At 40.2% G+C, this 14244-nt stretch overlaps 1 protein-coding gene across 1 annotated transcript in view; it reads right to left on the bottom strand.

The window, feature by feature from the left end:
* Nucleotides 1-12726, bottom strand: part of tac3a (tachykinin precursor 3a) — a 48648-nt gene extending 35922 nt beyond the window's left edge. Inside the window, exon 1 of the mRNA XM_090202773.1 lies at nt 12340-12726. The gene's annotated coding sequence lies outside the window, so the exon portion shown is untranslated. The remainder of the gene's footprint in view (nt 1-12339) is intronic.
* Between the last annotated feature and the right edge of the window lie 1518 nt (nt 12727-14244).

Genomic DNA, 14244 nt, shown 5'->3' with positions numbered 1-14244 from the left:
GATAAGATGCTTATGGTTTCTTAATCACCACAAATGAGTGTGCACCTTTTATCTCTGAATGTCAGTGCCCATGGTGCTATGGTTACCTCGAACAGAATAAAACCTTAAGCACCTGAATCTCTTGGCTTTACAGTCGTGTCTGGCCAAATTATGATCTGAAAAATACATGAGCGTTATAGGTCATTACATTTTACATCAAAGTCAACACGGTCTTGAAGCAGGTCGAGGGAGAAACAAGGTCTGAACGAGATACTGTTCATGCTATTTGATGGGAGAAGGTCTGTATGAGAGTGAGAGAGAGAGAGAGAGAGAGACCTAGAGAGAGCTAGAGAAGAAGCGAGAGAGGGAGAGGGCGATAATGAGAGAGAGGTTGTCACGACACCAGCACTGTTGAATGGCAACATCATTTGTCTCTGTGTGCGTCCTGAAGATGTCAGATCATCAACATCACAGCATAATTAAATGTGGCGTCCTATCTGCTGCAATTCGTCTAACTAACGTATGACTGCCCAGACCAGCAGCCATTCTGTCACCTCACTTCCTGTAATCCCCAGGGCTTTGTGGCTCCTATTAACTTATTGATAGATTTAAATAGAAACTAATACATGGGTTTCCTTCAACATCGAACGTCAACAAGGAAGCTAGGAGAGATACCTACTGTGAGTCACTGTCATGGGGGATAATCATGTCCACAGGGCAGATGAGGGCCCACTGCTCATCTGCGTATCTACACATCTAACGATACTGTAGGCTAACTGAGTTTGGAAACCCAAAAGATGGAAGATCACAATGATGATCCGATGGTCGTCGCAGAATGAGGGATATGAGTTTCGTAATCATTTTATATTGATTAAGACGTAATCTACTCTGGTCCAGGACGACTCGGCACACTGGTTGGAGGATGAGTAGGGTCTACTACTTCTGCAAATCTGAATATGGCACGATACTGTAGGCTAACTGAGTTTACAAACCCAGAGGAAGGGTCACTAGGATTAACAGATGATCAGAGGTTGATTGACATCCGATTCATTACGATTTCAATGAGAAGGTCATACAGAATGAAGAGACGAGGTTCGAATGTAATATACTGGGGTCCATCACCACTCAACATATTGGTCTCAACATTATATTCAAGTCAGAGAGCAGCCGTTAGTTACATGTGAGATGTTGTGTTTATCGAATTCCCTGTGTTTATTGAATGCCTTGTGTTGGATGTGCTCTGATAATGTAACTATTATTTGTCCAAAACGGTTTATTCATGCCTGTTTGCTTGATGATATGATTTTTTTTTTCAACGATTGATCTAAAAGAACGAGTGATATGTGGGAGATATCGAAGAATTGTGTGTTTCAAGGACATGGCGTGTATTTTGGGTTGGAATTTACCAGCTACGTCAAGGTGACCCTCCATCTAGGTGACCCTGTGGATCTGCGGACGTAGGATCTTAATTTGATCACTCTGGTTGCTGAGAATGTTCCCCGTGCAAACTTGTAGCGGGTTCAAGGTTTTAAAAAAGGCTTCCAAAGTTTGTCATTTCCACTCCTGTTGTAACAAACGGGCTCAAATTAAGATCCTACCACCTGTAAAGACACAATTCAAACTTTCCATTTTACACATGATGAAAGAACCGTGGGACACTTATATTGTACTATTACCACGAGGAAATGTATCCATGGATGAAAGTCACTTAAGAGATTGCCAAAGACACCAGCCATGTACTACACATGCTGACTGCATGTTGTTTAGCATCTCAAACAATGAGCTTCACTCCGACTGCCTGAAGCAATACCGCATTGCTCGGACTCGGACCATTTGTGAGTAGACGACAGATGGTTATTGCACAGACTCCTCAGAGTGGGTTTTATGTTCAGTTTTCCATGTAGCCCATAGGGTATCAGTAGGATGATTGATTTTACCCTCCTGGACATGTCCTGTTGAGTAGAGGTACAACCATAAGCTAGTGGAAATTGTAAGCGTCAATGAATGTTAGATTCACAGCTGGGTACATATGGGAATGTATAACAATGTTGTGTGTGCGTGTGAGAGAGAGAGAGAGAGAGAGAGAGAGAGAGAGAGAGAGAGAGAGAGAGAGAGAGAGAGAGAGAGAGACGTGCCTTAAGCCCTGTGAGAAAACTGAACAGGCAGTAACAAACCAATTTACTGTACATTAGTTTCAGAAAATGAGTTAGGATGAGCAGCTGTTTGTTAAAGGCCCAGAGCAGACAAGAACATGATTTACATTTCATACACGGTTGCAATAATACTGTGAAATAGTGAACATGACGATAGTGCCCTTTTAGTGTAAGAGATGTTTGAAAAGACTGCTTGAAATTTCAGCCTGTTTTGGTGTGCACCAATTGTGCACCATTTTCAGCCTGATTTGCAGCTGTTCACCATTTTCCCCCTATATTTTCGCCCCACGCGGGCCCTGGCAATTCGAGTTCAAGCCAATAACATTCACTCTCTCGCCATTTGATTGACATTTAGCAAGAGGCACATCATGGAAACACAGCAGAGCGAGAGAGAGATACCTGCACATATATGACGTAGAACACCATTTTCTGTGACCACTTTTGGCTCGTGAGAGCTACCTTCCAGAAAAACAGTTGCTTTCAAACTAAGTATTTTTTGTCAAGACAGTAATTATGCTCATAGATTATGCATGTGTGAACTACACATTGACACTTCCAGCCCAAAGCAGGAAGTTCAAAAAAGACTTAGTCATCGGCAAAGTTCTGCCTTTAATAGACCAATAAGAGAGTTCCAAACCGCTCTGCCTCTCTAGTTTTCAGTTCTCCCCTCCCCACTCAGACCACTCCCAGACAGTCTGAGTAAAAATCTTGCTTGAGATAATGCTCTTTGCTAAGAAGCTTTTTTTTTGTTTTTGTTTTGACCATTTTGATCGAAAACAATCAAACCAAGGTAATGTCATTGTTACCCAGAAATGCTTTAATATTTAGATTTAAAAAAACGGCTGCATTGGACCTTTAAACAGCTTGCAGGAGAGTGAGCGGTTACAGGGGTTGTACTAACCATCTTCTCAGTGAGAACACACCTGAACCTGCCATAGACCCATTGTCTGGGAGGAGATGTGTGCATGTCTGTGTGTGCCTGTGTATGTGCTTGTGTATCTGCATCCTTGCACGTGAGTGTGGGTGTTAGTCATATGGAACCTTCCAGACAACACCAAGTCTTTTTTTCGCCTTGTGTCTTTAATATTGTGCTAACAAGCAACCAGCGGAGGATGGGTTCATTCACTGGTGGGGGGGGGGGGGGGGGGGGGGCTATAGGAGGATGGGTTCATTGTATTGGCTGTTATGGAATAAGTGGAACGGAGTCAAACGTGGTTTCCATATGTTTAATGTGGTTTGATACCGTTCCATGTATTGGATTTCAGCCATTACTATGAGCCCGTCCTCCTATGGCACCTCCCACCAGCCTCCTCTGCCAGCAACACATCATCATCTGGGATCTCAGGATGTGGCATCCTAATCACACTTCTCTGTTCTACAAGAGGTTGTCTGCCTCATTGTGGCTTCATTTTATTCTTTATGCTTCTGTCAGATACACAATAGCCACTTGAGATATCAAATCACAAGTTTGAGTTGGTTAGATGTATTTAGTTGAATAGATCCTCATATAATAAGCATATCAAATGTGTGATGTTGTGCTATTATTTATTTGATTCGAGCAATTACAACCTCTCCAATTATCTGGTGTTTGTCCTCCTTTGAAGTCTGTGCATCGAGCCATCTGTATCATTCAAATGAGCTGTCACACACTCACGACTCTCATCGAGCCTATGTTTCGGATAGTGGTGACCAACCAGGTTTTAAATCCACATCTCATGGAGCTGCTCGCCTCAAGACTGTCTTAGTCCGCTGAGCTAAAGGCTAGACATTATTTTGAGGAGACATCTGCATCATTCAATTGTGCCGTCACTCTCTCCTCTCAATCACAGTCTGTCTCAACTAGTGTCACTGACTAACCAGGTTCCAACCCGGGTCTCATTTGCGAATGAGACCCAATGAGCTAAATGCCTAGGCATTAGGTCTGGGAGAAAAAGAAAGTCTTCAGGCAACATTAACCATCATGCAATGTGGTTCACCGAACGACCTCTATCACACAACCAGCGCAATTTCTTTATATCCATGAATCAAACTTATTTTTCTTTTGTGCAGTTTTCTGTGCATCTGTATTTCACTTCCTACATTACAAGGTGCTATGTCACTCACCTCACTCTATTAGGGGAAAAGAAAGAGGCATGATGTAAAGAGAAGTGTCTCATGAATTACAGAGCAGGAACTCCTTTAAGCCCGGGAAAACTCCAGGGCTGGATGGCATACCAGTAGAGGTATACCAAAACCCTTTTGGATATACTCAGAGGACCGTTATTATCATGTTTTAACCACTCCTATATACAGTTGAAGTCGGACGTTTACATACACTAAGGATGGTGTCATTAAAACTCATTTTACAACTACCACAATTTTCTTGTTAACAAACTATAGTTTTGGCAAGTCGGTTGGGACATCTACTCTGTGCATGACACAATATTTTTTTCCAAACAATTGTTTACAGACAGATTATTTCACTTATCACAATTACATTGTGTCAGAGGTTTACATACACTAAGTTGACTGTGCCTTTAAACAGCTTGGAAAATTCCAGAAAATGATGTCATGGCTTTAGAAGCGTGTACCTGTGGATGTATTTCAAGGCCTACCTTCAAACTCAGTGCCTCTTTGCTTGACATCATGAGAAAATCCAAAGAAATTAGCCAAGACCTCAGAAAAAAAACCTGTAAACCTCTGTCTGGTTCATACTTGGGAGCAATTTCCAAACGCCTGAAGGTACCACTCAGGAATGAGACGCTTTCTGTGTCCTAGAGATGAACGTACTTTGGTGCAAAAACTGCAAATCAATCTCAGAACAACAGCAATGGACCTTGTGAAGATGCTGGAGGAAACAGGTACAAAAGTATCTATATTAAAGTCCTTTATCGACATAATCTGAAAGGCCGTTTAGCAAGGAAGAAACCACTGCTCCAAAACCGCCATAAAAAAGCCAGACTATGGTTTGCCACTGCACATGGGGACAAATATCATATTTTTTGGAGTAATGTCCTCTGATCTGCAAAAATAGAACTGTTTGGCCATAATGACCATTGTTATGTTTGGAGGAAAAGGGGGAGGCTTGCAAGCCAAATAACATATTGTAGGGGTGCTTGCTGCAGGACTGTTGCCCTTCACAAAATAGATGGCATCATGAGGAAGAAAAATGATGTGGATATATTGAAGCAAGATCTCAAGACATCAGTCAGGAAGCTAAAGCTTGGTTTAAAATGGGTCTTCCAAATGGACAATGACCCCAAGCATACTTCCAAAGTTGTAGCAAAATGGCTTCTCCAGGCTAGGGTCTATTTCTCTCCACTTCCTGTCTGACTGATGTGCCCAAAGTAAACTGCCTGTTACTCAGGCCCAGAAGCTAAAATAATGTATGCATACTTTTTCTAACCTCTCTGGATTAAAACCAAATTATGATAGGATATTATGTATTGGATCACAAAAAAAAGCTACCTTTTACATTACTGTGTAGTTTACCAATAAAATGGTCTGATGGGGATTGTGAACATACTTGGTATACATATCCGGGAAAGAAAGAAGTGATCTCACTCCAATACATTTTTATAGAAAGTTAGTAAAAATACAGCAGATAAGATCTTGCTACCACGGAAAGGAAAATACATGTCTATTTGCGGAAAAATCTATTTCTCTTTATTCAGATAACTACCTCTCACTTTTGGTTATTTGAAAATTAAATAATCTCCAACGTAGCATTATTTTTTAAACAAGCAATAAAAAGTTGGCTGCAACTTCAGTTTAATCAACCAGAAAAGACATAAGAAATAATCCAACAAATATTGTGGTTAAACTCAAATATACTAATCGATAAAAAGAACATCATTTTTTTTTACAAAATGTATAATCTTTGTAAATGATATGATTAGTAGGACTGGTGGAGTTATGTCACATATGTAGCTTACAAAGATATATGGAAATGTATGGGCTGCCCAAAATTACAACCAACTAATTGCAGCATTACCGCATAGAAGGGGCAAAAAAGGAAGGGGGAAAAAGGAAGGAATTTGTCTGTTGGCCCTGCATTAAAGACGAAAATGGGTTAAAGAAAATTGTGATAAATAAAAAAAATATACCAGTTTAATTTAACTTCTCTAGGGTCTGTGGGACTAGAGTCCCACCTGGCCAACATCCAGTGAAATTGCAGAGAGACAAATTCAAAAACAGAAATACTCATTATAAAAATTAATAAAACACACAAGTGTTATACATCGGCTTAAATATGAACTTCTTGTTAATCCAACCGATGTGTCAGATTTCAAAAAGGCTATACGGCGAAAGCATACCATGCGATTATCTGAGAACAGTGCCCAGCAGACAAATAATTACAAACAGTAACCAGCCAAGTAGAGGAGTTACAAAAGTCAGAAATAGCGGTAAAATTAATCACTTACCTTTGATGATCTTCATATGGTTGCACTCCCAAAACTCCCATCTACTCAATAAATGTTTGTTTTGTTCGATAAAGTCCCTCTTTATATCCAAAAACCTCAATTTTGTTTGTGCTTTTTGTTCAGTAATCCACAGGCTCAAAGGCAGTCACACAGGCAGACGAAAAATCAGAAAAGTATCAGTAAAGTTTGTAGAAACATGTCAAACGATGTTTATAATCAATCCTCAGATTGTTTTTAGTCATAATAATCAATAATATTTCAACCGGACAAAAGCTTTGTCAATATAAAAGGAAAAAAAGAAAGGCACGCTCTCTGTCGTGCGCATGAAAAAGCTCTGAGACACTGCAGTGTCCACTCACTCAAAGTGGTCTTACTCCCTCATTTTTCACAATTCAAGCCTGAAACAATTTCTAAAGACTGTTGACATCTCGTGGAAGCCATAGGAAGTGCAATTTGAGTCCTGTGTCAATGGAATCTGTATAGGCAGTCAATGGAAAACTACAAACATAAACAAATCCCACTTCCTGGATGGATTTTTCTCAGGTTTTTGCCTGCCATATCAGTTATGTTATACTCACAGATATTATTGTAACAGTTTTGGAAACTTTAGAGTGTTTTCTATCCAGATCTACAAATTATATACATATCATAGCTTCTGGGCCTGAGTAGCAGGCAGTTTACTTTGGGCATGCTTTTCATCCGGAGGTGAAAATAGTGCCCTCTACCCTAGTGTGGTTTTAAATACCAAAATATTGACAGCTCTGCCATGTAGATTGCAATATAGATGGGAAGAGATTTTCAATGTACCGATTTCATGGCACATGGTTTATGAACTAATATGCAAAACGGCACTGGATTCAAAACTTTTCAATTCAAATTATTATACAAAATTCTTGCAACCAATAGAATGTTATATATATATATATATATATATATATATATATATATATATATATATATATATGGGGGATACAACCTTCACAGCGCTGCAGATTTTGCTGGAAAGAGACAGTCATTAGATCATTCATTTTGGTACTGTCCATATGTAGCTTGTTTTTGGTCACAGGTCCAGGAATGGCTGAGGAATTGCAACATTTACCTGGTGCTAACGCTGCAGATAGCAATACTGGGAGTCATAGTCATAGTCAATCGAGCAATAATATAGTACTACTTTTTGCAAAAAAAACGATCTTTCATTTACAATCTGTAGAAAGTATGAGCATAGAAAGGTTCAGAACTTTTGTGAAGCATGACATCACAGTTGAAAAATAAAACAGCACAGAAAGAGCTGAAGGATGGGACTAATAACAACAAGATAACAAATGTAAAATACACTGTGTCTGTTCTGAACTTTTGTGAAGTAGCACAGTTAAAAATACATGGTAAATAGAACAGGACATCAGAAATAGATGGGAGAGGTTGAGGGTAGTGGAAGGACAAGACTAAAAACAAACAAAACGTAACTATTGTAAAAATGGATTGTGGAAAATATTAAAGGAAAATTTCAAAGATATGTATATGTATACACTACCGTTCAAAAGTTTGGTATCACTTAGAAATGTCCGTGTTTTTGAAAGACAAGCATATTTTTTTTGTCCATTAAAATAACTTCAAATTGATCAGAAATACAGTGTAGGTATTGTTCATGTTGTAAATGACTGTTGTAGCTGGAAAATGAATTTTTTTTTAATGGAATATCTACATAGGCGTACAGAGGCCCATTATCATCAACCATCACTCCTGTGTTCCAATGACAAGTTGTGTTAGCTAATCCAAGTTGATCATTTTAAAAGGCTAATTGATCCTTTTGAAATTATGTTAGCACAGCTGGAAACGTTTTTTTCTGATTAAAGAAGCAATAAAACTGGCCTTCTTTAGACTAGTTGAGCATCTGGAGCATCAGCATTTGTGGGTTCGATTAAAGTCTCAAAATGGCCAGAAACAAACTACATTTCGTAGTGACCCGAAACGTTGAATGGTTGTGTATGTAATATATACAGTATATTGACAAAAATAAATATGGGGGATTGGTAATGATTCAGACATTACATTGATGGAAGCTACAATACATCTGCAATATTAAAGCTGATCTTCCTCCCAAATGTAAAAAATAAATACAAAATAAAGAGAAGTGTCTAATACTGCTGGGTCTGGTGACAATGGTTACATGTCTTTAACGGGCTGGCACCTGTTACACAATGTGGGTACTCAAGCAATGGGGGTGCTAAGGATGGAACTATTCTGGAAGCTGGCATACAGTGTGTGCCCATCTCGTGGCCGTTATTGACAGCAATGGGCATACTGAGAGAACTGCCTGACGCCATGAGAAGAATGTAAAAAAGAGAGGGAGGAGGGGGAGGAGAAAGATGAGAGAGTAGGAGGAGGAGTACAAAGAGGAGAACAAGGAGAAGGAAAGGGGGATACCTAGTCAGTTGTACAACTGAAATGTGTCTTCCACATTTAACACAAGGGATGCCTTAACTGACATCTACCTCTACGGCGCCCGGGGAACAATGGGTTAACTGCCTTGCTCAGGGGCAGAACAACAGATATTTACTTTGTCAGCTCGGGGATTTGATCCAGCAACCTTTCGGTTACTGGCCCAACGCTGAGAGGGGGGAGGAAAAATAGGAGAGGTCAGATAAATGGATGCACCAGATGGATTGGCACTAGATTAGAGGAAGAATGGAAAATGTGACATTACTCATACACTTTTATTGGTCTGATAAAAGATAGAGGGACTGTCAACATGAAACGCGCAAATAAATAGCCATCACTAGCCGGCAACGACCGGGTTACTCAACCCTGCACCTTAGAGGCTGCTGCCCTATATACATAGACATGGAATCACTGGTCACTTGAATAATGGAACACTAGTCACTTTAATAATGTTGACATACTGCTTTACTCATCTCATATGTATATACTGTATTCTATTCTACTGTATTTTAGTCAATGCCACTCCGACAATGCTCGTCCTAATATTTATATTTTTCTTAATTCCATTCTTTTACTTTTAGATTTGTGTGTATTGTTGTGAATTGTTAGATATTACTGCGCTGTCGGAGCTAGGAACACAAGCATTTCACTACACTAGCAATAACATCTGCTAAATATGTGTATGTGACCAATACAATTTGATTAGATTTGATCAATCGGTGATCAAGGAGCTAGGATTGTGATCATGTTGGATTTTTGAGAAGCTTGATTTTCAATAGCATGATTTATCTGGTCAGTATGTTCTGTATCTGAACCTGACGCTGTGTTCGTGGTCAGGTAAAGTGTTCAGAGTAGACTGTGTAATGTAAGATACTGTAATAGTACCATAGTTCACATTTTCTTTAATGTGCTTCTCATTCCACCTACCTGTAGCACGCGCTCCAGTAGGTATATCTCTCTGGTCACCCACAAAAACAATTATTCCTTCCAGTTCTCTGCTGCCAATGACTGGAACGAACTACAAAAATCTCTGGAACTGGAAACACTTATCTCCCTCACTAGATTTAAGCACCAGCTGTCAGAGCAGCTCACAGATTACTGCACCAGTACATAGCCCATCTATAATTTAGGCCAAACAACTACCTCTTCCCCTACTGTATTTATTTATTTTGCACCTTTGCACCCCATTATTTCTATCTTTACTTTGCACTTTCTTCCACTGCAAATCTACCATTCCAGTGTTTTACTTGCTATATTGTATTTGCTTTTTGCCTTTACCTCCCTTATCTCACCTCATTTGCTCACATTGTATATATAATTATTTTTCTAATGTATTATTGACTGTATGTTTGTTTTACTCCATGTGTAACTCTGTGTTGTTGTATGTGCTGAACTGCTTTGCTTTATCTTGGCCAGGTCGCAATTGTAAATGAGAACTCGTTCTCAACTTGCCTACCTGGTTAAATAAAGGTGAAATAATATCTCTGAGTACATCTAGGTTACCCTAATTAGATCAGCAAATCCCGTATTGCATACAATTACGCAACTTATAGTAGCGAGAGGATACATTTTCAGACTGGTCTCCCGTGGGATTTGAACCCACAACGCTGACATCACAAGTGCCATGCTCTACCAATTGAGCCACACAGGGACCTTTCTACCGTATAGATGGTATAGTAAGTGGTTACGACCACTACTAGCTCTTATCTTTTTGTCTCTGTGTTCCTCCTCTGCATGTAGGCTCCATGTCGCCACCGTACAGGTTCCATTTACTACCACTGGCCCACTCACTCACATCCCTGAGAGACTTCCTCTTCCCCAGTCTTGTTATCTCACCCTCAGCCCTCACAGAAAGAAAGAGAGAGAGAGAGAGAGAGAGAGAGAGAGAGAGAGAGAGAGAGATGAGAGAGAGAGAGAGAGAGAGAGAGAGAGAGAGAGAGAGAGAGAGAGAGAGAGAGAGAGAGAAAGAGCGATGAGAGAGTGAAGGGGAAAGGAGAGAGAGACAGAGAGAGGGGTATAGAAAGAGAAATATAGTCCAATGAATGCATTGTTTAGTGTTGTGATGTGTAATGGCTTTTCTGGCATGCATCTAAAACATTTTTGGAGAGTTTGCCCCACGAAGATGTACATGCGTATATATCTCTCTTTTTCCCCTCTTGCTCTCTCTTTCTATATATATATATATATAGATATATATATCTCTTTAACGGTGACAAACGGTGACAAACGGTGCCCACAAACTGTTAGGGCCTACATAAAGCTGTCTCAACAGCAGAAATGTCTTTTTAGCACCATGGAGTGAATCCTTACCACTGCTATACATGTCTATCAGCAAAGCCTTGTCTGACAGCGAAACAGTTTATTCAGCCTCATTGTCTGCCTTTTAAAAAAACATAGCTGACATGACTGACAAGCTTAAACAAATGGCGGTTCAAATCAAATCAAAAGTTTATTTGTCACTTGCGCCAAATGCAACAGGTGAAATGCGGAACACAATGCAAATAGTCCAGTTAGCCATTTTATTACCTGTTCAGGAGTCTTATGGCTTGGGGGTAAAAGCTGTTGAGAAGCCTTTTGGTCCTAGACTTGGCGCTCTGGTACCGCTTGCTCCGGTAATAGAGAGAACAGTCTATGACTGGGGTGGCTGGGGTCTTTGACCATTTTTAGGGCCTTCCTCTGTCACTGGCCTGGTGTAGAGGTCCTGGATGGCAGGCAGCCGTACGCACTACCCTCTGTAGTGCCTTACAGCAACAAGCAGTTGCCGTATCAGGCAGTGATTACAACCAGCTCTCGATGTTACAGCTGTAGAACCTTTTGAGGATCTGAGGACCCATGCCAAATCTGTTTATTTTCTTGAGGGGAATAGGCTTTGTCGTGCCCTCTTCACGACTATCTTGGTGTGTTTGGACCATTCTAGTTTATTGGTGATGTGGACACCAAGGAACCCCCCCCCCCCCCTCTCCCCTGTAACTATTCCCTAGGTTGTTGCTGTAAATGAGAACGTGTTCTCAGTCAACTTATCTGGTAAAATAACTTTAACTTAAAATAAAGTAAATTCTCCCTGTACACCAAGTCAGAACTGTTGGATAAATAAAGGTGGCATATAAGCAGACAATAAAAGCTCTTACAATATTCAATGATTACATTTTTCTAAAACAGGCTATAGGCTACACGTGCACCACCAAGTTAGAACAGTGGGCTAAGTTTGGAGGGGGAAAGGGACCAAATTATTGGTGAGGCACATGGGCTACTAATACCTTACTACACAACATACACTTAGTTTTACTTTCTTAGCTACAGTATACATATCTCTCTGGCATATTACATAATTTATGCAGCAGCATACAATACATTTTTGGACTCACCTTGTTGTGCTTCGTGGGCAAATTTTGTCATCAAAGTTTGTCATCAAAGTCGGTCACAAAGTTGAATCATGACGTCAGGGATCTTCAGGTCGGAGATCTAGAAAGAGACTGGAGTTCTCGACTTGGAATTCTGAGTTGGATGACCATTCAAAATGTATTTTCCCAGTCTAAGCTAATTTTTTTCAGAGTTCCCAGTTGTTTTGAACTCACTGAAGTCTGAGATTTCCCAGGTCAGAGTTTCCAGTTGTTTGAACACGGCAGAAGTCACTGCCAGTGTATTGTTCTGCCTGCAGCTATGGAACCCAGACCTCTTCACTGGACGTGCTATCTTGTCCTGGACCTGCTGTTTTCGACTCTCTCTCTATTGCACCTGCTGTCTCTAACTCTGAATGCTCGGCTATAAAAAGCCAACTAACGTTTACTTGTGAGGTGCTGACATGTTACACCATCTACAACCCGGCACAGCCAGAAGAGGACTTGCCACCCCTCAGAGTCTGGTTCCTCTCTAGGTTTCTTCCTAGGTTCCTGCCTTTCTAGGGAGTTTTTCCTAGCTTCTACATCTGCATTGCTTGCAGTTTGGGGTTTTAGGCTGGGTTCCTGTATAGCACTTTGTGACATCGGCTGATGGAAAAAGGGCTTTTTAAATACATTTCATTGATTGATTGATTGACACAACATTATCCGGCCTATCTTGTTGAATGTTTATCCTTCAAGCTTGGAAAAGAGACCCATAAACCCAGACTTAGACCACACACTGACTCCACTGATTAGCAGGCTAGTGGTTTCTTTGCAACGCTTGCAGTTAGCCACTGATTCCTTCCAAACCACTCATTGTTGAATTTGCGATTTCCAACTTATTGGGTAATGTTTATGTCCAATGGTCAATGAGCACCGGAATGTTTGATCAATAATTTATCTTCATATGAAAAGTATTGAAAAGGATTTGCCAGAAGATTGTCGACTTAATTAATGATGATGACTAAGATTTTGAAAGTATGATGTTGAGATCAGTTCAATCAAAGCTACGGAAGATATAACGTGATTTGACTTCATATCTGTGACCAATGACCTTGAGCCTTCTTGGGTGGGCACTTCTAATATAACTCTATGGCAGCACCAAAGGGGCTTGAATTTTCAAGCTCTACCCGTAGATTGTGTAGTAGTGTCCCCATGAGTGACAGAACACTGAGCCAATCAGAAACTAGAAAACATTACCAACCCTTACACTCTATATTTTCCGCTGGCTGCCCCACCACCACAGAAAGCACTGAGCTAGGCTGAAACACCTGCATTTTGGAGCTGCCTTAATCAAGAAAGCAAAAAAGAGACTATTTTTATATATGGCTTTGTTAACTCAATTATTATTATTTTTTTAAGTTTGCAAACTGATAAGAGATGCGTATTGATGTCAAAATAACATGCAAAACAGGCAACAACAAAAAAATACATATATATGTTTTTTAGGCTAAACAGGTGGGGCTCAAAACCTGAATGACGGGTCGCAACACAGAGAGAAAGAGAAAAAGAGAGAGAGGCGGAGAGAGCAAGAGAAAGAGAGAGAGTCAGAGAGAGGAAGTCTGAACTCAACAACCACTAGGCTACCTCTACCTCTTCAGGTTCCTTTTAGACATCCGTCATCCATTTATCTTTCCCTCCATGTACACTTGATGTTGTTGACACTAGTATTCTATCTGTTTTCGGGTCATGCAATGCTGGCTGAGTTGCTTTTTTTTTGTTTCTTGTTAAGTACTTGTAGTTGTTCACCTCCTTCACCCTCTGTTAATGTTCTCTATCTATAGGATGGATGGACTTTACCCTGTCATGACCTATACACCACGAGAACTAAAGAAGGTTATAGTTTTTTTACAATCGCTAACATATTTTTGTCCAATCTGTAGTCACATT

This window comes from Oncorhynchus mykiss, chromosome 16 (genome assembly GCF_057628025.1).
Source record: "Oncorhynchus mykiss isolate SJ-2025 chromosome 16, ASM5762802v1, whole genome shotgun sequence".
NCBI lineage: Eukaryota > Metazoa > Chordata > Actinopteri > Salmoniformes > Salmonidae > Oncorhynchus > Oncorhynchus mykiss.
Note: the sequence above shows the minus strand (reverse complement) of the source record. Positions and strands in the feature narration are given on the sequence as shown.